At 40.4% G+C, this 24901-nt stretch overlaps 1 protein-coding gene and 1 long non-coding RNA gene across 2 annotated transcripts in view; both read left to right on the forward strand.

The window, feature by feature from the left end:
- Positions 1-24901, forward strand: part of GRHL2 (grainyhead like transcription factor 2) — a 296136-nt gene that overhangs the window by 11845 nt on the left and 259390 nt on the right. The gene's annotated exons all lie outside the window — the stretch shown is intronic.
- On the forward strand, positions 13460-15915 carry LOC115479508. Its single transcript, XR_003943706.1, has 3 exons — positions 13460-13470; positions 15090-15091; positions 15705-15915. It is a non-coding gene; the product is annotated as an uncharacterized LOC115479508 (long non-coding RNA).

Here is a 24901-nt window from a genome sequence, read left to right on the forward strand (position 1 = left end):
CTCCACTGCCATTGTGGTGCTGCCCTCGCACAGCTCCTATGCCTCTCATCGCTGCTGTCGCCCTGAACACTGCCGCTCCATGTGTTCAGGCCACCGTGGCTCCCGTGCTCACGTTGCAGCTCCCTGGGTGCTGGCAGTCCTCGTGCCGATCCGTTCAGGACTCAACACGGGCGGGCGGCAGGGAACTCCGGGAGCGCGATCGCCAACGGCGCGTCCTGTGCAGCACTCTGTGCTGGGAGGATCGACCATCCACCTCATTCCTGGGTGGTTGGTGGCAGGGAAGCAGAGCCAGGCGTGCATCCGTCACCTTACGGGCCTCGTGTTGTACCTCGTGTGAAGATGCCACGATCACCTCTCCCGGACCGAAAGCGGTTGCGAAGCAGCTCACCGGCTCCGCACGGGTCTCCAGGATCACCGACCTGATGCGCTGCCTGTCTCCTCCTGTCTCCTGGCTCCCAGAGTGTATGAGGGTTTGGTGAGGGAAGGGGTCAGATACAGAGGAAGGGATGGGTGTGGCTGGGTGGGATAGCAGGTGTAGGCAAGGAGTTGAGGAGGTGAGACACAGAGAAGGCAAGGCAGGAAATGTGAGGGTCAAAAGGTTCAGACTGGGGCAAACATACAAAGGTAACAACAAAGCACTCAGCAACTATCCACTGTTTCTCAAAAAAGACCATTTCCATCTCTCCACTTTCCAACACAACAATATTACATGTAAGTCCAAAGATAGATTTGGCCTGTATACAAATGCTAGAAGGGTCCAAGAAAACAAAGGGGCAGACGATCTGCAAACTCCAAGATGGAAACTGTACAAAGCAGATCGTAGATAAACCAAAAAATATATTTATTGATATAGTAAAAATCAAAATAAAATATGCATACAGTGGATAGCCCGACACAGGCCGTGTTTCGCCCAACTGGGCTGCTTCAGGGGCTAGAGAAATGTTTCCTCACTACCAAGCACGGGATATGCTTTGGAAAACTCTGAGTTTAGAGACTGTTCATATGATTTCAGGTTTATCAACCCTTTGCTTTTGTATCTCTGAATGAGCCGTTTTTTTAAAGATTCTGTTCATACACTTGCTTTTTCCAAAGCATATCCCGTGCTTGGTAGTGAGGAAACATTTCTCTAGCCCCTGAAGCAGCCCAGTTGGGCGAAACACGGCCTGTGTCGGGCTATCCACTGTATGCATATTTTATTTTGATTTTTACTATATCAATAAATATATTTTTTGGTTTATCTACGATCTGCTTTGTACAGTTTCCATCTACAAATGCTAGAAGCCTGAGAGAGCTAGAGTATATAACACTAAATGACTTGGTGGAAGGAGAACAATAAATGGGACACTGTTAACAGGGTACAAATTATATTACAATGATAGAGGGGATCAAATTGGAGGGGGGGCTGCACTATAAGAGGAAATTGAGTCAAACAAAATAATCATTCTATATAAAACAGATAACAATGTGGAATTATTATGGATAGAAATTCCACCTGTGAAGGGAAGGAGTATTCTTGTAGGGCTGTACCACCATCCACCAGAACAGAATGAACAGACAGACGAAGAAATATTTACAGAAATTAGGAAAGCTGGCAAATTGGGCAACAGTATAATAATGAATGATTTCTTTTACCCCAATATTGACTGGATAAATGTTACCTCTGAGAGCACCAGGGAGATAAAATTCCTAGATGTAATAAATTACTGTTTCTTGGAGCAACTGGTCCAGGAATCGACAAGAGGGGGGGGGGGGGCATTTTAGATCTAGTCCTTGGTGGAGTGCAGGACATAGTACGAGAGGTAATGGTGTTGGGTCTGCTGGGAAACAGTAATCATATCATGATCAAGTTTGAGCTACTATTTGGAATGAAGCCACAAAGATACTTTAGCAGCGTTTAATTTTTAAAGGGCAACTATGATAAAATGAGGAAAATGGTTAAAAAGAAGCTAAAAGGATCGGCTGCAAGGGTAGGACATTAACAGGCTCACTTTCAAAAGAGATAGACATCCAAAAAGTGACATAAGTCAGCATTTGAACGTTTATCTCACAGAAACGTCCAAATCAGTATTATTGAAACCTCTTTTTGGACGTCTTTCTCTGAAGTCTGTCAGAAGGACGTCCAAATCTCAAGGGGGCATGTTCAAGGTGGGACTTGGGCATTCCTAAGACCTGGACGTCTTTCAGCGATAATGGAACAAAACAAAGACATCCAAGACTAAAACTTAGTTGTTTTGAGCTAGACCTGTTTTTATAACAAATAGCTGCAATGGGAATTGAACCCACTTCCCCAGAATCAAAGTCTGCTGCACTAACCACTAGGCTACTCCTCTATTCCACACAAGTGGTTCCCCAAATGACCAGATGACCACTGGAGGGATGCGGGGATCACCTCCCCTTACTCCTCCAAATCACAAAACATTTTCCAAACATCACTTTCAAAAGGAAAAGATAGACTTTTTTTTTTTTTTGTAGAAAATGACCTTTCCTGTTCTGATTTTGGACGTTTTACAAAAAAAGTCCATATTCAGATTTCCTATCCAAAAATGCTCCTTGTGTATTTGAATTGCCTGAAGTCACAAGGAGTAGCAGTGGGAACTGAATCCATATTACCAGGATCAAAGCCCACTGCTCTAACAATTAAGCCACTCCTCCTCTGTTTTGGATGGCTTTTGTTTGAAAATGGACCAAACAAAAGGATGTCCAAATTACAAAGACGACCAAATCACAGGACGTCCATAGTATTTTCGAAACGAAAGATGGACGTCCATCTTTTTTAGAAAAAGAGCTTTTCCCCGCCTCTGGATTTAGACGTTTTACAAAGACGTCCAAATCCCAACTTAGACGTTTCTTTTGAAAATGCCCCTCTTTATCAGTCATGGACATTATTTAAAAATACCAACTTGGAAGCCCAGACCAGATGCATTCTATGTATTTACAAAGGTGGAAAGAAGAGAACATGATATCGAGAATGGTTAAAAAGTGAAGAGAAAGCGGGTATTAGAGCCAAAAGAATGTCCTTCAAAGAATGGAAAAAGGACCCAAATGAAGAAAATAAGAAGCAACATAAGCATTGGCAAGTTATATACAAAGCATTGATAAAAAAGGCTAAAAGAATATGAAGAGGAACTTGTTGTAGAGGCAAAAACTCACAGTAACAACTCTTTTAGGTACATTCGAAACAGAAAGCCTGTGAGGGAATCTGTGGGACAGTTAAATCATGAAGGAGCAAAAGGGGCACTCAGGGAGGACAAAGCCATAGTGGAGAAACTATGCTTCGGTCTTTAGGGAAGCAGATGTAAGAGATCTACCAGTATCAGAAGTGGTTTTCAATGGCGATTATGTGGAGGAACTGAAAGAAATCTCTGTGAACCTGGAAGATGAACTGAGCCAAATCGACATATTAAAGAGTGGTAAACACCTGGACCAGATGGCATTCATTCAAGGGTTCGGGGGTGATCCAGAAAATTACAGACCAGTAAGCCTGACGTCACTGCTGGGTAAAATAGTGGAAACTATTATAAAGAATAAAATTATAGAACATGTAAACAAACATGGTTCAACAGGACAGATTCAGCATGGTGTCAGCCAAGGGAAGTCTTTCCTCAACAATTTGCTTCATTTCTTTGAAGGGGTGAATAAACATATGGCTAAATGTGAACCAGTTGATGTAGTGTATCTAGATTTTCAGAAAGCTTTTTGACAAAGTTCCTAATGAGAGACTCCTGAGAAAACTAAAGAGTCGTGGGATAGGAGGCAGTGTTTTGTTGTGGATTAGGAATTGCTTTTTGGACAGAAAACAGAGGGTAGGATTAAATGGCCATTTCTCTCAATGGAGGAGGGTGAGTAGTGGAGTGCCACAGGGATCTATACTGGTACTGGTGCTATTTAACATATTTATAAATGATCTGGAAATAGGAACGGCAATCAAGGTTGTAAAAACACATGCAGTCTGTGAAATATTGCAGGAAGACCTTAGGACACTGGAAGACTAGGCATCCAAATGGCAGATGAAATTTAATGTGTACAAATGCAAAGTGATGCACATTGGGAAGAATAATGTGATTCATAGTTACCTGATGCTAGGGGTCCACCTTGGGAGTCATCACCCAAGAAAAAGACAATACACTGAAATCTACCCAGTGTGCGGTAGTGACCAAAAATGCAAACAGGATGCTAGGAATTATTAGGAAAGGGATGGTAAATAACGCTGAGTATACTATAATGCCTCTGTATCGCTCTATGGTGTCACCTCACCTTGAGTATTTCTTTCAGTTCTGGTTGCTGTATCTCAAGAAAGATACAGCGGAATTAGAAGAGCAACCAAACTGATAAAGGGGATGGAACTCCTCTTATATGAGGAAAGGCTAAAGAGGTTAGGGCTCTTCAGCTTGGAAAAGAGATGACTGAGGGGAAATATGATTCAGGTCTACAAAATCCTGAGTGGTGTAGAACAAGTAAAAGTGAATCAATTTTTTAACTTTTTCAAAAAGCACAAAGACTAGGGGACATTCAATGAAGTTACATGGAAATACTTTTAAAACAAATAGGAGGAAATATTTTTCACTCAACGAATAGTTAAGCTCTGGAATTCTTTGCCGGAGGATGTAGTAACAGTGGTTAGCATATCTGGGTTTAAAAAAGGTTTGGACAAGTTCCTGGAGGAAAAGTCTATAGTCTGCTATTGAGACAGATGTGGGGAGGCTACTGCTTGCCCCAGGATTGGTAGCATGGAATGTTGCTACGATTTGGGTTTCTACCAGGTACTTGTGACCTGGCTTGACCACTGTTGGAAACAAGGTACTGGGCTAGACGGACCGTTGGTCTGACCCAGTATGGATATTCTTAGGTTCTTACCCTAGACGCTTTGAAAGCAGGTCTAATTCCAGATGTTTTTCTTTCTGCCCCCAGGAAGTCAGTTTGCTATTAACACTGCTCATATAATGCCCACAAAACGCCCCCTCTAGGAATGTCTTCTTTTCGTCGATTATCAGATTTGTACTTTTTTTTTGTTTGATTTTATGCTCTAGATGTTTTTCTGCAATGTTATGCCATTTTTGGGGATTTTTTTGTTTGTTTGTTTGTTTGTTTTGACTATGAGCTACATAGTATTTGGGAGTATTTGACTCAAGGTATTTGTTATGTGGATGAAAAAGATATTTGGGATAACTCGAATATATGGATCCTATCCTGTGGGAGTATATTTCTCTGTATAATACTTGGACACCTCTGAATTTCATAGGCTAGAGGTCATAGTAATTTCTCTTGAGGGCAGTAGCAACCAACCATTGCCCAAGGGCATGACAAGAGATTTCAAGTCTGAACATATGAGCCAAAATTCACATTTGTCACGTGTTTACCTGGAGATTAATTGGCTAGGGCAGAGAGGGACAATATGGTAGCTTAGAATTTGATCAATTTTTCTGGTATATATAAAAGTGTCACACATCATCATACAGGCATGGATGCTTATTTTGTGTTGCTAAAAGCCCCCAGTGACCCAGTGAGTGAGATGAAGGAAATAGATGGCACCAGGTGATTTCTGGCACATGTGTAACTGACATTGAGGCATATTTTCAAAGCACTTAGATTTACAAAGTTCCATAGGCTACTATGCAATTTTGTAAGTCTTAAGTGCTTTGAAAATGAGCCCCTGTGTTGTGTAATTGCCACCTTCCTTTGGGGACCTTATACTAAAGCTTAGCACATGCTAACAGACATTAGCTGCCTGTCCTATTTTATACCTAGAGGCCACATGACACTTCGCACAGGCTAATGTCTGTTAGTGCATGCTGATCTTTAGTAAAAAGGGCCTCTTTGTCTCTGAGAGTTTTTCTCCTTTTTTCCCCTCCATCACCTTACTCTTTAGGGATGCGCATAAGGAACAAATACTAGTTTTTGATTTGCTTGACCATTTCCCCCTAGTTTTAGGAGTGTTTTCTGTTCATTTCACACATCTGTTTTAATAATAGATTTTTTTTAGCACACATTAAAATTTGTTGAGCTGTGTTAATTGATAGGTTAATAAGTATTAGATCAGTTTAGCTTGCAGTCAATTTTTAAAGGCATGTTAATGAACTTAGGGGGAGATGCATCAAGCAAACGTAAAAAAATCAGAAACGTTAAAACCCTTACCAAATCTCAAATAACGAAGCATGCTCCAAAAACACAGCCCCAAAAAGTTTGGTGCGGTATTGCAAACCCTGATTCCTGAAAGTTTCGCTAATGTGCCGTACCGGCGTACGGAACGCATGCGCACTGGTCCATTTGGAAAGCATGTGGCCCCCACCCCCCATGCGAACGGACACCCACTCTGCCCCGGAATAGGATGACCGCTTATTAAACAGGCTTTGAAGCGTTTCCCAGCCCTTGTCCATCCTCCTGATGTTCCTCCTTCTCTCTGCACGGGGGAAAAGACGCTTCTCGTTTATCGTGAAAAGCTGAGCAAGCCAGAGGACATCAAGGTCTGAAAAGTTGGGCTTTCTCCCTCTGGCAGCCATGACTTCTCCAATGACACACGTGCGTACCAACGCTTATATACTGCGTCTGTCTGCAGTGCACGCGCTGCATTAACGTGGTTATGACACGTTATCTATAAGCTTTATTAAAAGCTAAACAGGCTACGATACAGCTACAACGTGTTTTTGTCCAATCACAGCGCGTCTCGCGTATCTGCTTCGCTGCAATTGGTTCTTTTTTGAGTTTGACATTACAGTTTTTAGCCGGAGAGCCCTAACGACAGGTACAGACCTCTCGTTAGATTTCTCGGCGTTTTCCTTCGTTAAACCAATCGGAAAAGGTTAGTGCATGTCATTTGAAAAAGCTTTCTACACTAATTGCTCATCTGCATTCCATTTTCGTTAGCTGCTACGGTCCTCGAAAAATGGGCTTTAGTACATGAAACGGTTGGCGATTTCTTCGAAAAAGGGTCGTTAAAGGGTTGTTAAAGTTTTGTGCATCTGGGCCTTAATGTATACCGATAAAAGCAAATCCCTATCCTTTATTCCCCTCTTCTTTGCTTTCCTCTCCATAACTTCTCTTACAAATCTGAGGTCTGTTGTTTACTCCTCTCCCTTTCTCTTCTGTGCTGTGCTGCAACATTTCCTCCATACTGAGATGCAGTGGGGCTCTGGATCATCACGCTTATTTCCTTCTCTTTGCTTACTCTCTTTTTCTTTCACTCCATTGGGCATATTCTCTCTTTCTCTCTTCATTTGTTTGTTCTTTTTTATGTTCTCTCATCTCTGTGCTTGTTCCTTTCCCCCTCTATTCTTCCTTTTGATTTTGTATCCAGTACTCACAGGTATAGGGCTAGATTCTATATATCACGCCTAACAAAATCTGCGCTGAAACAAAATATGCCTAGGCATACTTTATAGAATAAGTGTAAATTTCTGCACAGTTTATAGAATACACTGAGTGCCCATCTGCGTGACTAAATGTAGTCACAGGCAGTTACACCAAGTAAAACTTGGCGTAAATGCTGACACCTAAATTACGCACGGACCAGGTGTATTCTATAACAACATGCATAGATTTTAGAAATACCCATGACCCACCCATTCCATGCCCATGGCCATGCCCCCTTTTCAACTATGTGACTTAGACTTTACGTGCATCACATTATAGAATACGTTTAGACTGTTCTATGTGTAAATTCTAATTAATGCCAGTTAATGTCAATACTTACTTAAGTGGCAATTATTGGCGCTGATTGGCTTGTTAAGTAATTAGTTGCGTGTGCAAATCCAGACTATGACTGGATTTGTGTGAGTAACTTAGGTCATGCTATATAGAATCCAGGGGTTGTTCCATAGTTCGCTGTGGTCTTCATTAAAGACTAGATTAGTCTGGTGTTGTAGTGGACCCAAGTTAGTTATTACTGTCAAGGAACAAGTCTTTCCGTGGGTGAAAGGTTCTAGATCCTGCTCTTTGATCTAAAAATTGCAGATGACTCAATATAGGTGGTTCCAACTAGTCTGATGTTACAGGGTACCTTCCAAAGGAATAGTGAACATTACAGTTCTTATTTCAAGGACTGGTAGAAATCAAACTGTGTTACTAATTTGATCATGAATTTCTGTTTCAGTTCTTTTTCTTCTTTACCAGAACACTTGTTTTCTGCTTTAGAGAGCATTCAGAGCCACACATCATGGGATGAAATCATATGGCTATTCCAATGGTTTTCTGCTTGAGCTTTCTATTAACAACTTCTTTAGATTATGGCAATTGCCAACCTTTTCCACAGACCATCACTGGACATCCCTCAAACCTTAAGACTGGGGTGTTGTCTGCTGTTGGTTGTTCTGCCTTGAGTCCTGTTCAATGTCCTTACTCCGTACGCCACTATGTGTAAGGGAAAGCAACAAAACGTTGTGCAGCTAGTAGAGCAAAGAGCAGGAACATCAGACTAGGGCCAAGGACTGCAAATCTGGCCCAACTCTCCAGACCTTTGAACACATTTGTGCTCAGCAGTGTGAGGAACCTGCTTGTTCTCCTTTCCCATCACTAGTACTTTGCGGATTTCCCAACACTGTTGTCTATTAAGATTACCTACTTCTTCCTCACATGTATTGGTACTGTCTGATGTCCCTTCCCCCACCACTTTTACTTTCGCACTAGTAGCAGCATTGGCTGGAGGTGCAGTGGTTTGGGAGTTTGAGTCCTCCCTTCAGGTTTGAGCATGAGTAGGTAATCAGATTGGGCACGTTATAAAAGCACGTTATTTTCAGTTAAGAAAACTAATCTGGTCAAGCTGGTACATGCCTTAGTGACCAGCAGGCTAAATTATTGCAATTCTTTATATCGAGGTCTTACAAAGACTTGTCTTAAGAGACTTCAGTTGGTCCAGAATACAGCTGCTTGATTAGTGACAAATGGTAAGAAATTTGACCATGCCCTGTTTGGAAACATTTGCACTGGTTGCCAGTTTCTGCTGGGATTGCATTTAAGATGCTATGTTTGGTGTATAAGGCTTTTCATTTGGAAGCACCAGTATATCTAAGAGACAAATTGTTCAAACAACAGTACACTCGCCTGTTGTGATCATTTCAGCGTTGTTAGTTGCAGTTTCCTTCACTCCAAGTTGTGATACTAACCTGTACTAGGAACAGAACTTTTTGTTATATTGGACCTCACTTATGGAACCTTTTATCTGTTGAAGTGAGTAGTTCAATTAGCTATCTTGTGTTTCATAAGAAACTAAAAACATGGATTTTTGAGAATGCCTTTCCTGGATTATAGACATATTAGAGTGGGATGATTGATGATTATTTAATCTGAATTTGATGCAATAACTGCATTGTTGGTTTTGTTTGGTTTGAACATCCATTGTGTTGATCAATGTTTTATTGTAAACCATTTAAAACCTGAATTTGTACTAAGCAGTATATTAAGTAATGAAATTAAATCAAATCAGATATCAGCAGCAGCAGTGGTGGCAGTGTCTCTTAATCTGTGTGGCCACCTCCTGTATGCTTTACGCACTGTACTCCTGCAACTGCACTAATGCCCAGGGACGGGAACAGATATATGATTGGAGCACCAGAGCCACATGGATTCTGATGCTGTGCAGCCACGAAACATAGATACTGCCCCATGGCCACAATTGATCGAAGATTACATTGTATGTTTCTTGCAGTCACCAGACATTGTAGAAAAGGTTCCAAAATAAGACTTTCTGATTCAAAACTGGGCAAATAGCAACCATCTTTGACCATCACAGTGCAGCTCTTCAGGTTGGAGAAGAGATGGCTAAGGGGAGATATGACAGAGGTCTATAAAATCCTGACTAGAATAGAGCAGGTAGATGTGAATCGCATATTCGCGCTTTCAAAAAGTACATAGACTAGAGTACACAGCATGAAGCAATACATTTAAAACAAAGGAGAAAATATGTTTTCACTCAGTGCATAATGGAACATCCTCTGGCAACATCTGGAATTTGTTGCCAGAGGATGTGGTAAAGCAGTTAGCCTAGCTATGTTTAAAAAAGGTTTGGGTAAGTTTGTGGAGAAACAGTCCATATATCATTATTAAGGTAGACTTGGTGCTTTCCCTGGGATTTGTAGCATGGAATGTTGCCACTATTTGAGTTTCTGACAGGTACTTGTGACCTGGATTGGCCACTGTCGGAAACAGGATTCTGGGCTAGGTGGACCATTGGTCTGATCCAATGTACTGATCCTTTACAGAATCTCAATATTATTGAATGAATAATAATATAGAGATTCTGTATATGATCCTTGATCTCCTGGTCTTCCGGCCTTCTGGATTTTACAATTTCACCTTTTGATGTTTTTTACTCTGAGTTTGAACAGACTTCTGATGCAGGCCCTCCAGCCGAAACACAGCATTGTGTTGAGTCTTTTTTGATTCTCAATAAACCTTGTGTTAATTCAAGATATTGTGTGCTCCGATCTCTGGAACCCGTGGTCTCTGTTCCCACTTTTCTTCCCACTGTTAGATACCAGATATGACATACTAATATTTAATCTAAGTTATTTTAGAAAAGACCAACATGAGCGTAACTCTGGTTCATAAGATTTATTGTGTCAACCACAACATCAGGGAGTAATATAAAGAGTGGTTTCGTTTTAGTTCAGCCAAACAGCTAGTTTAGAAAGAGAGATGTTTCTGTAAGGCATTTTTCTATTTATTGAATTTCTGGCAATGACCTAATGTTAAACTGAAGAGACAACATGTTTGAGAGATGGTGACTGCATATTGAGATTTGATGACTGATTGACCCTGACGCATTTCAGTGAAATGCTGACCACCGTACATCACGGTCTGATTTTTGGTACAATTGGAGAAAGAGACTATACAGTTAAGTATTTATAGCTATTATTTTTGACAAATTTTAGTCTGCTTAAACATCATTATTGTTAGTCTGGTTGTGAGCCCTTGGGCCCCGGCCGACGCCTAGTTTAGGGATTAGGCCAAGGCCGAAGGTGGGCCAAGCAGGCACTACACACTACCCCAGCTACCAAGCCTTGTACACACGCACAGCAATCAACTTGCACGTCCAGAAAAGGGAAGATAGGGCAATCAGTTGGGCCTCACAGCCTATCGGGAACCACTTCACTCAGAATTCAAGCATGCGGGCCTCACGACCTAACTGGAACCGACTCAGGGAGGGGAGAAAGAGATTAAATGAGGGGTCCTCCACGGGGACCGGAGCACCAGCAACACCCTCAGTGCTGGTAATCAAGGAGAAAGGGAAGCCTACACAGAAACATGTCAAGCCGTAGCCCACCACAGACAAAGAAGGAGAGGGACTGGAATATAAGATACTGTAGGCAGAGACCCTCAGCAGACAGGGAAGGGAAAAGTCCGCAAAATGGAGTGCGGAGCCTAACACACACACCCCGCACAGAAAGGGACAGTGCTCTGTAATACAGGAGGTAGTACAGCAAAGAAAGGACTGAAACAGTCACAAAGGGAAGACTGCAATAAACAGACAAGTGCCAGAAGCAGAGAAGCTCTGCAGACAAAGGGTTAACCCAAGCTCAGCATACACACAGCAACCAGAGGCAGGGAAGCCTGCAGACAACGGGTTAATCGGGAGTACAATGAAAGAGCAAACAAACAACCCCCACGGAGAGAAACAAAAGGGTCCCGAGTCTGTGACTGGGCAGGACCTGCCAAGCAGAAAACAAACAGGGCACAAAGGGAACTCCGAAGGAAGCGGAAGCAAAACAAACAAACTGGAACAGAACAAGGTAGGAACTCACCACACAGCACTACAGCCCAAACAGAGAAACCCAGATGCAATGAGAGAGGTAATTAGACACACGCAGGCAGCAGCTGGCAGACAGAGACAGAGCAACAGACACTGCAAGCAAAGGAAAGGAGTAATAACTCCACGCAGGCACAGAGCTAATAGCTCAGACAGAGCAAAGGTAAGGCTTCAGCAGAACTGAAGTAACGCCAAAGCAGGGGTTGTAGAGAAAGGTCAGCTTAAGTAGATCAGACTGACAGACCAATCAGGAGCAGTTCCAAGCATTCCCCTGTCTGACTAGCAGAATTCTAACAGAATCATAACAATTATTGCAAGTAAATTGATCCGCAAGGGAGGTTTGTTTTTGCCAATGATGATGAAATTCTGCTCTTTCAGCCATTAGCTGGGAGCTTCTTGATGCTTTCCCCCCCCCCTGTTTATTAATATTACTTTCACTGCTTACAGATAAGAATATAAAGAATCTTTTGTATTTTTATGGTTAGGCATTTTTTGATTCTTTTCCTCAATATTTTTGTAGAATGCACTAACGTTGGCATTTGCATGTGGCCATTTAAAAAAAACCCGCGGAGCACTTACCACTTCCTGTTTAGGAGGCATTAAAAGCTCCCGCTTCATGGACACATGAACCAGTTAGTAACCCAGTAATGTCAGTTAATTAGTTGAATAGCGTTTCCATGCCCATTCTCCACCCCTGACACGCCCCTCCAAAAAGAAAATTACTATGAGCTTAGTGTGCACAAATGACAAAACTAACACAGAACACTTCAGATCTGACCCCAGATATTCAATGCCGGGGCATGCGCAGCTCCAAGCATTGAATATCCGGGTATCGGCAGTCACCTGGAAATGAACTGGGTACAGGCCTGGCCAATATTCAGACTGATGCCTGGTTAACTTTAGTGCCTTTTTGCTGTCCTAACTTTATGTGGTTACATAGCTGGTTAGTGGACTGAAAATCACCACTAACTGGCTGTAGACTCTCTACCTACTCTCTGCCTTCGGTCCACCCCTAACCTAATCACTTAGGAGATGGCTGGTTAGCGGCAATATTCAATGGCACTAACTGATTAATTGCCCTGAATATCAGTTGCCGGGTTGCTCAGCAAGGTTTAACCAGGCAGGATAACAAGTTGAGAAGTCTTGGCTTCAGAGACTGCATGTTGTTTGCTTTATGTAGGGGGATAAGATGGCACAGGCTCTATTCCTTACAAGATCTGGCAATGTCTTCCAGAGTGGAAGTTATACTTGTTCAAGTCTTTTTTATGTTCCACCCCAGGAGTCATATGCAGCCTCTGCCTCCTCCATGCAAATTCCCTAGTTTTCTCAAGCTTCTACCGCTGCTTCTCCGATTCTAAACTTCTTAATAAGCACAACAGAACTCATACTGCTCTGGATTCTTCTAGGCAAATCTCAGTTAAGAACTACACCCAGCCACTAAGGGTCTTGCCAAAGGATTCGTTTGGAACGTAGGAGAGAATTCAATAAATGGCATCCAAAGTTAGGTGTTGGAATGATTAGTGCTAAACTAGAATTCTGTAAAGATGTTCTGCGCAGAATGACCTTTATAAAATACTAACTTAACATGTTTTGCGCCTATCTTTGCGCATCAGCATCACGCCCAACTAATGGCAGTTAGGTGTGCAAATGCAGGAATTCTAGGATATCACACAAATTCTGGGAACACTCTTAACCCACCCATGCCCCTCTCATGGCCACACCCCTTTGGAGTTGTGCTCAATTAAATTTATGAACATATGTTATAGAATAGTGCGTAAGGCATACGCGTGTGTAACTCCTAATTACTATCGATTAAGTGCTTGTTACCACCAGTTATTGATTCTTAGTGCCTAATTAGCTAAGTAGCTTACACACAAATCTATGATCCATGCCCAAACTTGTGCACTCAACTTTGAGCGGCCTATATAGAACCTGGCAGATAGAGGCAACATTTAAAAAACTTTCTCCCAGCTGTGGAGTATTTAGCAAGTTAGGCTGCACAGTGAGCTGACAGGAAGCAATTTTCTCAAGTTTCACTGCCCCTACCTCCTTTCACTGAGCTCTCGTTCTGATTACCAGTTGACATGGGAATAGACAAGAGTGCTTCCTGCATTTTACCCTGTTCCAACCCTTCTTGCTTTAAATTCTTCATCCGCAAAACAAGTCACTCACTAGTCTGTAGGTACCTTCCTATTAGATTTAAAAGTTTACTGAAACTAATTTTAACAGTCATAGTTGATGGGGAGAAATGAAAAAATAGACTTCTACTTCAGCAGATTTAGCCCATACGCAGCAGAGCTTTAGAAGTGTTAACTCCCATTTTTTTTCTCTCTCTCTCTCTTTCACACAGACTCTTGAATAAAAGATTCAATTACTCTCTCTTCTTTAACTTCCAAACAAAAATGATGTTTACTTACAGTTTCTTCAGATAACTATTTACATCATACTTGCAGTAGACATGGTAAAACTACTGAATACAAAAATTCTGTCAGTTGGTTATCATACAGCTTGAAGAGAGATTGCTAACACCATCTTATGCTGACACAGACTGACTCACTCTCAGAGCAACTAGAGTGACTCAGACACACCCACAAGACATTACACTATATCCAATGACATCATAACTCATTGAATTGTTGACAGTTAATGCATGCAGCACTTGTCTTTCACATATTCCTACATACCCCTTCACATGCATTATTGTCCAACAATTCAATTCTTATATATTTATTTATATACATACAGTCCTAGCTTTTCTCGTAGATTTTCAAAATTTCTTACAGCTAGCGGTTTCGTCAAGATATCAGCAATCATTTGGTCAGTTTGTTTATATTGCAAACTTATTACTCCTTGCCTTGACAATTCTCTGACATTATGGAATTTTGTTGCAATATGTTTTGTTCTAGACTGTACCCTGTCATTTATTGACAACCTTATACAGCTTTGATTGTCTTCAAAAATCTGTATCGGTCTCTGCTGTTCTATACCAAAATCTGTACACAGTTTTTCTATCCACATTAGTTCACGACATGCTTCAGACACAGCAACATATTCTGCTTCTGTGGATGATAAACTTACAATGGTTTGTTTATGACTTGCCCATGAAATAGATGTTTTCCATACATAAACACATACCCACTTGTGGATTTGTAATCTGAATGATCTCCAGCCCAATCAGAATCACAGTAACAAATCAATTTCTGATTACTATTTACCGGAATCACCAATTTACAGTCAATTGTACCTTTCAAATATCTTACCACTCTTTTTACAGCAGTCCAGTCAGTCATAGTAGGCTTGTTCACTCTTCTACTTAAAATTCCTACAGCATTCGCTATATCAACTCTGTAAGTGGTAGTTAGATACAAAAGTTTTCCTATTGCAGATCTGTATAGAATGTTAGCTGGTAATGGTTCCCTTTCAGTTTCATCCCTCTGAAAATCTGTGGTCATAGGTGAACCTACTGAGTGTGCTTCCTGCATACCCATACTTTCAATAAGATCATTAATCTTTTGTTTCTGACTTATTAAATAAGAACCATCTTTCTGTTTTTCAATATTCATACCTAAATAGTATGACACATTTCCAAGTTCAGTTATTTCAACATTCTGATTTAAACACTTTACAATGTCTTTATACTCTTTTTCACTTTCACTTGCTATAAGCAAATCATCTACAAATGCTAAAATGTACACACAATGACCTTCCTTTTGTCTAGTATACAAGCATTTATCTGCTTCTCCTTGCTTAAAATCTAAATCAGTTAACATTTCATGCATTTTTTCATTCCAGCATTTTGCACTTTGCTTTAAACCATATAAACCTTTGTTCAGTTTACACACTAAATGACTGTTATTTGTATCTATGAAACCTTCTGGTTGTTTCATATACAAGTCTTCAGATATATCTCCATGAAGAAATGCTGTTTTAACATCTATGTGTTTCACTTGCATTTTCTTTGATGCAGCTATGCTTAAGAGAGTTCTGATTGTTGTGTGTTTCATTACTGGTGCAAATACTTCATCATAATCTTCACCATATTTTTGAAGATAACCTTTTGCTACCAGTCTGGCTTTATATCTTTCTACTTGTCCTTGTGCATTTCTTTTCAACTTAAATACCCACTTGCATCCTATGGCATTTTTGCCATGGGGTAATTCAGTTAAGTTCCATGTTTTGTTTTTATGCAATGCGTCGATTTCATCTTGTGCAGCTTTTTTCCATTCTTCTGCTTCTTTTTCAGACATTTGATCAATTTCATCCCAAGTTAAAGGTTCTTGTGCATCATCAGAAGTTGTTAAATAAGATAGTCTTTGGGGTGGATTACCTCGATTTTCTCTGGATGAGCGTCTGACATTTTGTTGGTCTGACCTCTCCGTGTCATCTGAGATCGAGATTCTATCTCCAATCATTTCCCCTTCATCAGTGGTACTGTCTTCAGTATAAACACTTTCTGTATCTATTTCATTTTCCTGTTCCTCATTAGAATCAGAAAAATTATTATCAGACAATTCTGGTATGTTAGTGTTTATAATCACCGGGATATTGATTATTGGTTTCTTTTCATATTCTGGATGATAAGGTTCATTTGGAATTTTCCAGTCTTTATCAATTTTTTTATTTTTATCAAAATATGTGATGTGTTTTACACCAACAAATCTAGTGTTTAGATTCAGAATTCTATAACCTTTGTGACCTGAATCATAGCCCACTAGAATTCCTTTTTCTGTTGTGGAATCCAGCTTATGTCTCTTCTGTTTCGGCACATGAGCATATGCTGTACTTCCAAATATTCTTATATGTGACAGATTTGGTTTTTTACTATGCCACATTTCATGTGGGGTGCGATCAGTCCCTTTTGTAGGTAGTCTGTTCTATAGGTATACTGCTGTGAGAATTGCTTCTCCCCATAATCTCTTTGGAAGATTACTATCAGATAGCATACATCTTGTCATTTCTACAAGCGATCTGAACTTTCTTTTAGCTACAGAATTTTGTTCTGGTGTATATGCAACTGTCTTTATGTGCTGAATACCTTCTTGTTCTAGAAATGTTTGTATGGTATGTGAAGTAAACTCACCACCGTTGTCAGTCTGTAGAATCTTTGGTTTTTTATCAAATTTATTGCTTACCAAGGCTACAAACCTCTTTAACATATCAGCAACTTGATTCTTTTCTTTTAATAGATAGGCCATACAGTATCTAGAGAAATCATCCACAAATATTAATGCATATTTGTTATTCCCTAGTGATGGAATATTAAATGGTCCACATAAGTCACTATGTATCAAGTCCAGTATTTTACTACTTCTTTTTCCTTTATATGATGGAAATGAGGGTCTTACCCCCTTTTGAGTAATACAATCTATGCATTTTTCCATCTTACTATTACTGGCACTTATTTTTATGCCTGTTGCAAGTTGCTTACTTTGCAGCTCCAAGATCACCTTTGGATCTCTGTGTCCCATTCGACGATGCCAGGTCTCAAGATTACATTCTGTATTCTTCTTTGTTTTTATAAGATATGATGATTTACCTGTAATGTTTAACTTATAGACATTGTTATTCATATAACCTTCAGCATAAATTTCATTACCATCAGAAATTGTACATTTACTATTTTCAAAATGAATTGAAAAACCTTTCTTGTCTAATGCTGATACACTGAGCATATTACAGACTGCTCGTGGAACATATAAGACATCTTTTACAAGAGTTTTTTTGACTCCATCTGATACTATGCATTTTAAATGTCCATTTCCTTTTGCTTTGATCATTGTTGAGCCAGCATTTGCTGTGTGAAGACTACCATGTTCTGGTCTCATATCTGTGAAAAATTCTTTATTATTGGTTATATGTTTTGTGCTGCCAGAATCTAATATCCAACTATTTTTATCTGAAGTGTTCTTCATTATATTAAAAGATTTTTCTGTCATTATACAGCTCTTATTCTTACTGTTGTCATGGTCATAATTTTTTCTTTGACCATGCTTATTCTCCATTGGCTTAAATGAGCTAGAAGGGGTGTGGTTTTTCTTGTTACAGTATTTTGATACATGTCCCTCTTTACCACATGAATAGCAAATCAGCTTGTTTCTGGGCAGGCTTTTTTCATTATAGCTCCGCCTCCTACTATGCATTGCTGAGAAAAATGTTTCATTCTGGTTAATCTCTCTTGGTGAACAGATCTCCTCTGTTATAATACATTTTTGTCTAAGCTTAGAGACAGCCTGTTCAAAAGATTGTCCTTCATTTGCTTCATTCACTGTCCTAAATACTTCAAAACTTTTAGACAGAGATGTAAACATAAAAGCTCTCTTTAAAGCATCGCAGATAGGTATACCCAATAATTCTAGCTTCTTAAATAATGACATTAAATGTGTTATATGATCATTACATTTTTTCTTGTCATTCAACTTCAATTGAATTATTTCTGATAACCATATAGGCTGTTGTTTTGTATATGAAGTACCATACATGTTTTTCAATTTTTGCAATATTTCTTTTGAGGTATCTGTTCCATCAATCAAGATTGCCTGTTTCTCTGTCAGAGCTTCATATAGCATACTTTTGACATAACAGTCTGCAGTATTCCATTCTTCAAAATTGTCAGCATTTCTTACTTGATCCAAACATATATTTAGCTTCTTTGCTTCAATAATACATTTAAATCTCATCTCCCACTGAATATAGTTATATTCATTCAGTTGAGGCACTTTGAGAGAACATAGTAATGGTGCAGCTGCCATCTTGTCTTTTGTGTGGAGAGATAAAAAAAATTTCTTAATGTTTTCTTTTTTTTTTTATTTTAGTGGTCTGGGCCCATAACCCAATATGATGGGGAGAAATGAAAAAATAGACTTTTACTTCAGCAGATTTAGCCCATACGCAGCAGAGCTTTAGAAGTGTTAACTCCCATTTTTTTTCTCTCTGTCTCGCTCTCTCTTTCACACAGACTCTTGAATAAAAGATTCAATTACTCTCTCTTCTTTAACTTCCAAACAAAAATGATGTTTACTTACAGTTTCTTCAGATAACTATTTACATCATACTTGCAGTAGACATGGTAAAACTACTGAATACAAAAATTCTGTCAGTTGGTTATCATACAGCTTGAAGAGAGATTGCTAACACCATCTTATGCTGACACAGACTGACTCACTCTCAGAGCAACTAGAGTGACTCAGACACACCCACAAGACATTACACTATATCCAATGACATCATAACTCATAGAATTGTTGACAGTTAATGCATGCAGCACTTGTCTTTCACATATTCCTACAATAGTAACATAGTAAATGACAGCAGAAAAAGACCTGCATGGTCCATCCAGTCTGCCCAACAAGACAAACTCATATGTGCTACTTTTTGTGTATACCCTACTTTGATTTGTACCTGTCCTCTTCAGGGCACAGACCGTATAAGTCTGCCGAGCACTATCCTTGCCTCCCACCACCGGCTGGCTCTGCCACCCAATCTCGGCTAAACTCCTTAGGATCCATTCCTTCTGAATAGGATTCCTTTATGTTTATCCCACGCGTGTTTGAATTCTGTTACCGTTTTCATTTCCACCACCTCCCGTGGGAGGGCATTCCAAGCATCCACTACTCTCTCCGTGAAAAAATACTTCCTGACATTTTTCTTGAGTCTGCCCCCCTTCAATCTCATTTCATGTCCTCTCGTTCTACTGCCTTCGCACCTCCGGAAAAGGTTCGTTTGCGGATTAATACTTTTCAAATATTTGAACGTCTGTATCATATCACCCCTGTTTCTCCTTTCTTCCAGAGTATACATGTTCAGGTCATCAAGTCTCTCCTCATACGTCTTGTAACGCAAATCCCTTACCATTCTCGTAGCTTTTCTTTGCACCGCTTCAATTCTTTTTATATCCTTCGCAAGGTACGGCCTCCAAAACTGAACACAATACTCTAGGTGGGGCCTCACCAACGACTTATACAGGGGCATCAACACCTCCTTTCTTCTGCTGGTCACATCTCTCTCTATACAGCCTAACAACCTTCTAGCTACGGCCACCGTCTTGTCACACTGTTTCATCGCCTTCAGATACTATCACCCCAAGTTCCCTCTCCCCGTCTGTACCTATCAGATTCTCCCTGCCTAACACATACATCTCCCGAGGGTTTCTATTCCCTAAGTGCATCACTTTGCATTTCTTCGCATTGAATTTTAATTGCCAACTTCTAATTGACAAAGTCCATGAGTAGACTATTGTCTTGAAAATTTGTAGATCTTATCTGTGTCAGCATAGCCCTGTCTGATCTCCAAAGACATAGTAGGATGAAGTCAGTCAATAAAGCAACACTTTCCAAAACTTTGGGCCAGTATTGAAAAGGGCTTATCCAGTAAGTAGTACCTGCAACTGGATAAATCCAGTGGCATTATCTGGATAGCAACACTGCTGTAACACTGTCCAGATAGTGTGAGGATGGTCCATTGACAGAGCAAGGGAGGAACCAGCAGCCATTTTCAGCACCATCATCCAGATATCAATCTTTCACTGTCCACTGCGACTGTTCCTGATGCCTTCAAACATACTGTAGTCACACCACTCCTTAAAAAACCTTCATTGGACCCTACCTGTCATTCCAACTATCGCCCCATCTCCCTCCTCCCTTTCCTATCCAAGATACTTGAACATACTGTTCACTGCCGTTGCCTTGACTTTCTTTCATCTCAAGCTATTCTTGATCCACTTCAATCTGGCTTTTGCCCCCTTCATTCAACTGAAACAGCGCTCGCTAAAGTGTCCATTGATCTGTTCCTGGCCAGATCCAAAGGTCTGTATTCTATCCTCATCCTTCTCGATCTATCTGCTGCTTTTGACACTGTTGATCACAGCCTACTCCTTGATACGCTGTCCTCACTTGGATTTCAGGGCTCTGTTCTTTCCTGGTTTTCTTCTTACCTTTAGTGTATACTCTAGTGGATCCTCCTCTACTTCTATCCCACTGTCAGTTGGTGTACCTCAGGGATCGTCCTGGGACCTCTTCTTTTCTCCATCTATACTTCTTCCTTTGGTACTCTGATCTCATCCCATGGTTTTCAGTATCATCTTTTCGCTGATGACTCCCAGATCTACCTCTCCACACCAGAAATCTCAGCCGAAATCCAGGTCAAAGTATCAGCCTGCCTGTCTGACATTGCTGCCTGGATGTCTCAGCGCCATCTGAAACGAAACATGACCAAGACTGAGCTTCTTACCTTTCCCCCTAAACCAACCTCTCCTCCTCCCCCATTCTCTTATTTCTGTGGATAACACTCTCATCCTTCCTGTCTCATCAGCTCGTAACCTTGGGGTCATCTTTGACTCCTCCCTCTCCTTCTCTGCACATATTCAGCAGACTGCTAAAACCTGTCGTTTCTTTCTCTATAATATCAGCAAAATTCACCCTTTCCTTTCTGAGCACACTACCAGAACCCTCATCCACACTTATCACCTCTCGCTTAGACTATTGCAACTTGCTTCTCACAGGTCTCCCACTTAGCCATCTCTCTCCTCTTCAATCTTTTCAAAATTCTGCTGCATGACTAATATTCCGCCAGTGTCATTATGCTCATATTAGCCCTCTCCTCAAGTCACTTCACTGGCTTCCTATCCATTTCCGCATACAGTTCAAACTCCTCTTATTGACCTATAAGTGCATTCACTCTGCAGCTCCTCAGTACCTCTCCACTCTCATCTCTCCCTACATTCCTCCCCGGGAACTCCTTTCATTGGGTAAATCTCTCTTATCTGCACCCTTCTCCTCCACTGCTAACTCCAGACTCCGTTCCTTTTATCTTGCTGCACCATATGCCTGGAATAGACTTCCTGAGCCGGTAAGTCAAGCTCCATCTCTGGCCGTCTTCAAATCTAAGCAAAAAGCCCACCTTTTTGATGCTGCTTTTAACTCCTAACCCTTATTCACTTGTTCAGAACCCTTATTTTATCATCCTCACTTTAATATTCCCTTATCTCTTGTTTGTCCTATTTGTCCTAATTAGATTGTAAGCTCTGTCAAGCAGGGACTATCTCTTTATGTTCAAGTGTACAGCGCTGCGTACGTCTAGTAGTGCTTTAGAAATGATAAGTAGTAGTAACTGCATATCTTAGGTCAGAAAAAAGACTGTCCTCAGCTTATGTGGATTGGCTATCTAAATAGCCCCAGTGCTGACCTCAGACTCTGATGAATATCTGGATTTGTTTACCCATTGTGGTTTGTGCTTAAACACTGACTGCCACGGGCTGAATATTACCCTCTTTGTTCCTAGCAACATGGCACTGTATGTCCAAAGACATGTACTGCCATCCCCACTGTAAAGTTAATGAAATATTTTCTTCCTAAAAATGGTCAGTAGCACATTTATTATCATGAATGGCATAATCTAAATGTAATCTGTCAGGCAACATGAGAAAGAAATAGTTGAACAATTTTATACATTAATACATTAGCTATTTTTCCTTCTAGTGAGTTTCTGGTACATTAATTACAGTAGCTGTAAGAGGTAAACAGTTGCTACAAGAAGTTTTTATCTTGCAGCTGGACACGCACACCAGGCGAAAGACCAGGTCCATGAAACTCAGAATGTGCTGTGCACGTGTATGTATGCTTATATCTAGTAACACTACAAAGTGCTAGTGGATTTGATAAGTAGAAATAACCATCCACCCAGTCAAACCAAAATCTTTGCAAAAAAGGCTTCCATATAGTTCTGGTTTTCTTTGATAAGGCATTGTGGGACCCTTTTACTAAGCTGTGTAAGCTTCTACACACGCCCAATGCATGCCAAAATGGAGTTACCGCCCGGTTACCATGTGGCTCTTGTGGTAATTTCATTTTTGGCGCGGGTCTAAAAAATAATTTTTATTTTTGGATGTGCATATTGGACGCGTGCCAAGTGGCATTTGACGCTCATAGGTCATTACCACCTGATTACCATGTGAGACTTTACCACTAGGTCATTTTGCCACATGTCCATTTTTGTCAAAACTTTTTAAAAAAAGGCATTTTTTACAGGTGCACTGAAAAATAATTCTGCGTGCGCCCAAAACACGCGTCTACACTACTGCAGGCCATTTTTCAGCGCACCTTTGTAAAAGGGCCCCAGTGAAAATTCTTAAACTCTGGGTGTGAAAGAAACCTCCTCAACATCTTGTGATCTCTGTGTTATTTGTTTCCACATTCTTTGTGGCTTTTGCATTTTACACTGTAGGGAATGTTTTAAAGTTACAGGGCCATAGCATGGGCTACTGCTGTGTCTAGTAGAGACAGGAAGGGTGTGAGTGACCACACTCATGGACTGGGATGACAGTAGCAAATCCTTTATTTAAAACTGGGGGTGAGAGACAAGAGTGTAGACCCAACACGGGGCCGTGTTTCAGCTGTAAAGCTTTCCTCAGGAGTCGTTGCAATGCAGAAATATGCTTCCACACATTGAGAACAGAATCACATGAAAAACAGCAAAGCGTGTCTTGGACCACTGGACGACAGTATCGGTCAAAATTCCAAATACTGCTGTGAACAGCGTGAAGCTAAGCTCTGATTGTGGGAGTGGTTTGGTTCATTGCGTCGCCTACTGCTGTATTTGAATGTTACGGTGCTGCAGCAAAGCTATGTAGACTTAAACCAGACACTCAAAAACAGCTCAGCACGGCATAATATTTCCATTGCTTCAATTGGCATAGCTCAACTGTTTGTACTTTTTCTTGCCATAGGAGTCAGCTATTTTCAAATTTTTCACGCTTGAGCGTATCCTTTCAATTAAATGAGTTGTTTTTCAGGGCAAAAAATCCTGTAAGACACAATCTTCTAATGATAAATATTCTGTGTTGGTAGAGTTGATATACCAGGACTGTCTTCTGCCTGGTAAATGTCTGTCTTTTATCAGATTTGCTTGTGATTGTTAGGAATGTGAAAACAGAGAGGAAAATAATGGTTAAACAAAAACCGACATTTGTCAATGAAAAGTATGCGTTCATCAGGGAATAAGTTCATTTTTTTTAGCTCATTCATTTGAAGAATTTTCTGATGAATAAGGGGCCCCTTTACTCTTAGTGCGAGCTAATGGACATGAGCATGTGCTAAAAAAATAAAATAAAAAAAAAAGCACGCGCTAAATGCTTCATGCCCTATTTTACACCTATGGCCACATGACACTTAGCATACAATAATGTCCATTAGCGAGTGCTAAGCTTTAGTAAAAGGGTCCCCAAGTGTGGTATATTATTGTTATTGTTATATTTTGAAGTGGACACGTGTTCACTAATTTTCATTTGTATGGGGCCCACTTTTGACTGATGCTGTTCCTGATTTAGTTTTGGGTATTTCCTTTCTCCTTGATGAGGACTTGCTTTGTTATTAGTTGCCAATTTGTGTTTATTGTTTCTTTTTTTCTTAGTTTCTGGATCTTATGTTGTATTATATAAGATTATTAAAATAAAAAAGTGTGAGTTGCTAGAGGGGAGCATTGAATAAAAAAGTGCTGCTTTAGAACATCTTTTCTGCAAATCACTCACATAGTATGATTGTGGTGCAGCGGTCATACTGTAAAGCAAATAGGATATAACTCTTCCTCGTGTTTCTTCAACATGAACCCCTTTTGATAAGAGTTTATTTTTGAGGTAAGCAGAAAATAAAGGAAATCTCTTGATGAATGGTATCCAGCAGTGATTATTGCCTGCTTGAATACACAGGAACATGTGTTTTCCTGTAATTTTACACTGTAATGCAGGGATTAGTACCAAATACTGGGGTGTGTGTTTGTTTGTTTTTCCCTTTTGCCTATGAATCAGTACACCATGGCTTGTAGGATCCTGGACAGTTTTGCAGAGACAAATGTCTCTTATAGCTTCTTTAAAAAGCCATTGTGCAGTAAGCTTTAGAAAGCAGAAACCACAGATAGAACAAAGAAGAGAGTTCTGGGAGAGCTTCCTTTTTCAGCTAGACAATGCTCACATGCTGTGGGACATTGTGTTTTTCTATGAGGTTCTTTGTGTCTGTATGGTTTGCTTTAACTGTTGTTCAGCCTGAATGTATTTGCATATCCATTTCATAGACTTTGCTACAAGGTGGCATGGGGTGGCAAGTGCCACACCAAAAAATGGCTTGCTACCCCTCTGCCACACCAATATCCCCCTAATTTTATAATCTTGCACACCCA

This window comes from Microcaecilia unicolor, chromosome 1 (assembly GCF_901765095.1).
Source record: "Microcaecilia unicolor chromosome 1, aMicUni1.1, whole genome shotgun sequence".
NCBI classification, from domain to species: Eukaryota; Metazoa; Chordata; class Amphibia; order Gymnophiona; family Siphonopidae; genus Microcaecilia; species Microcaecilia unicolor.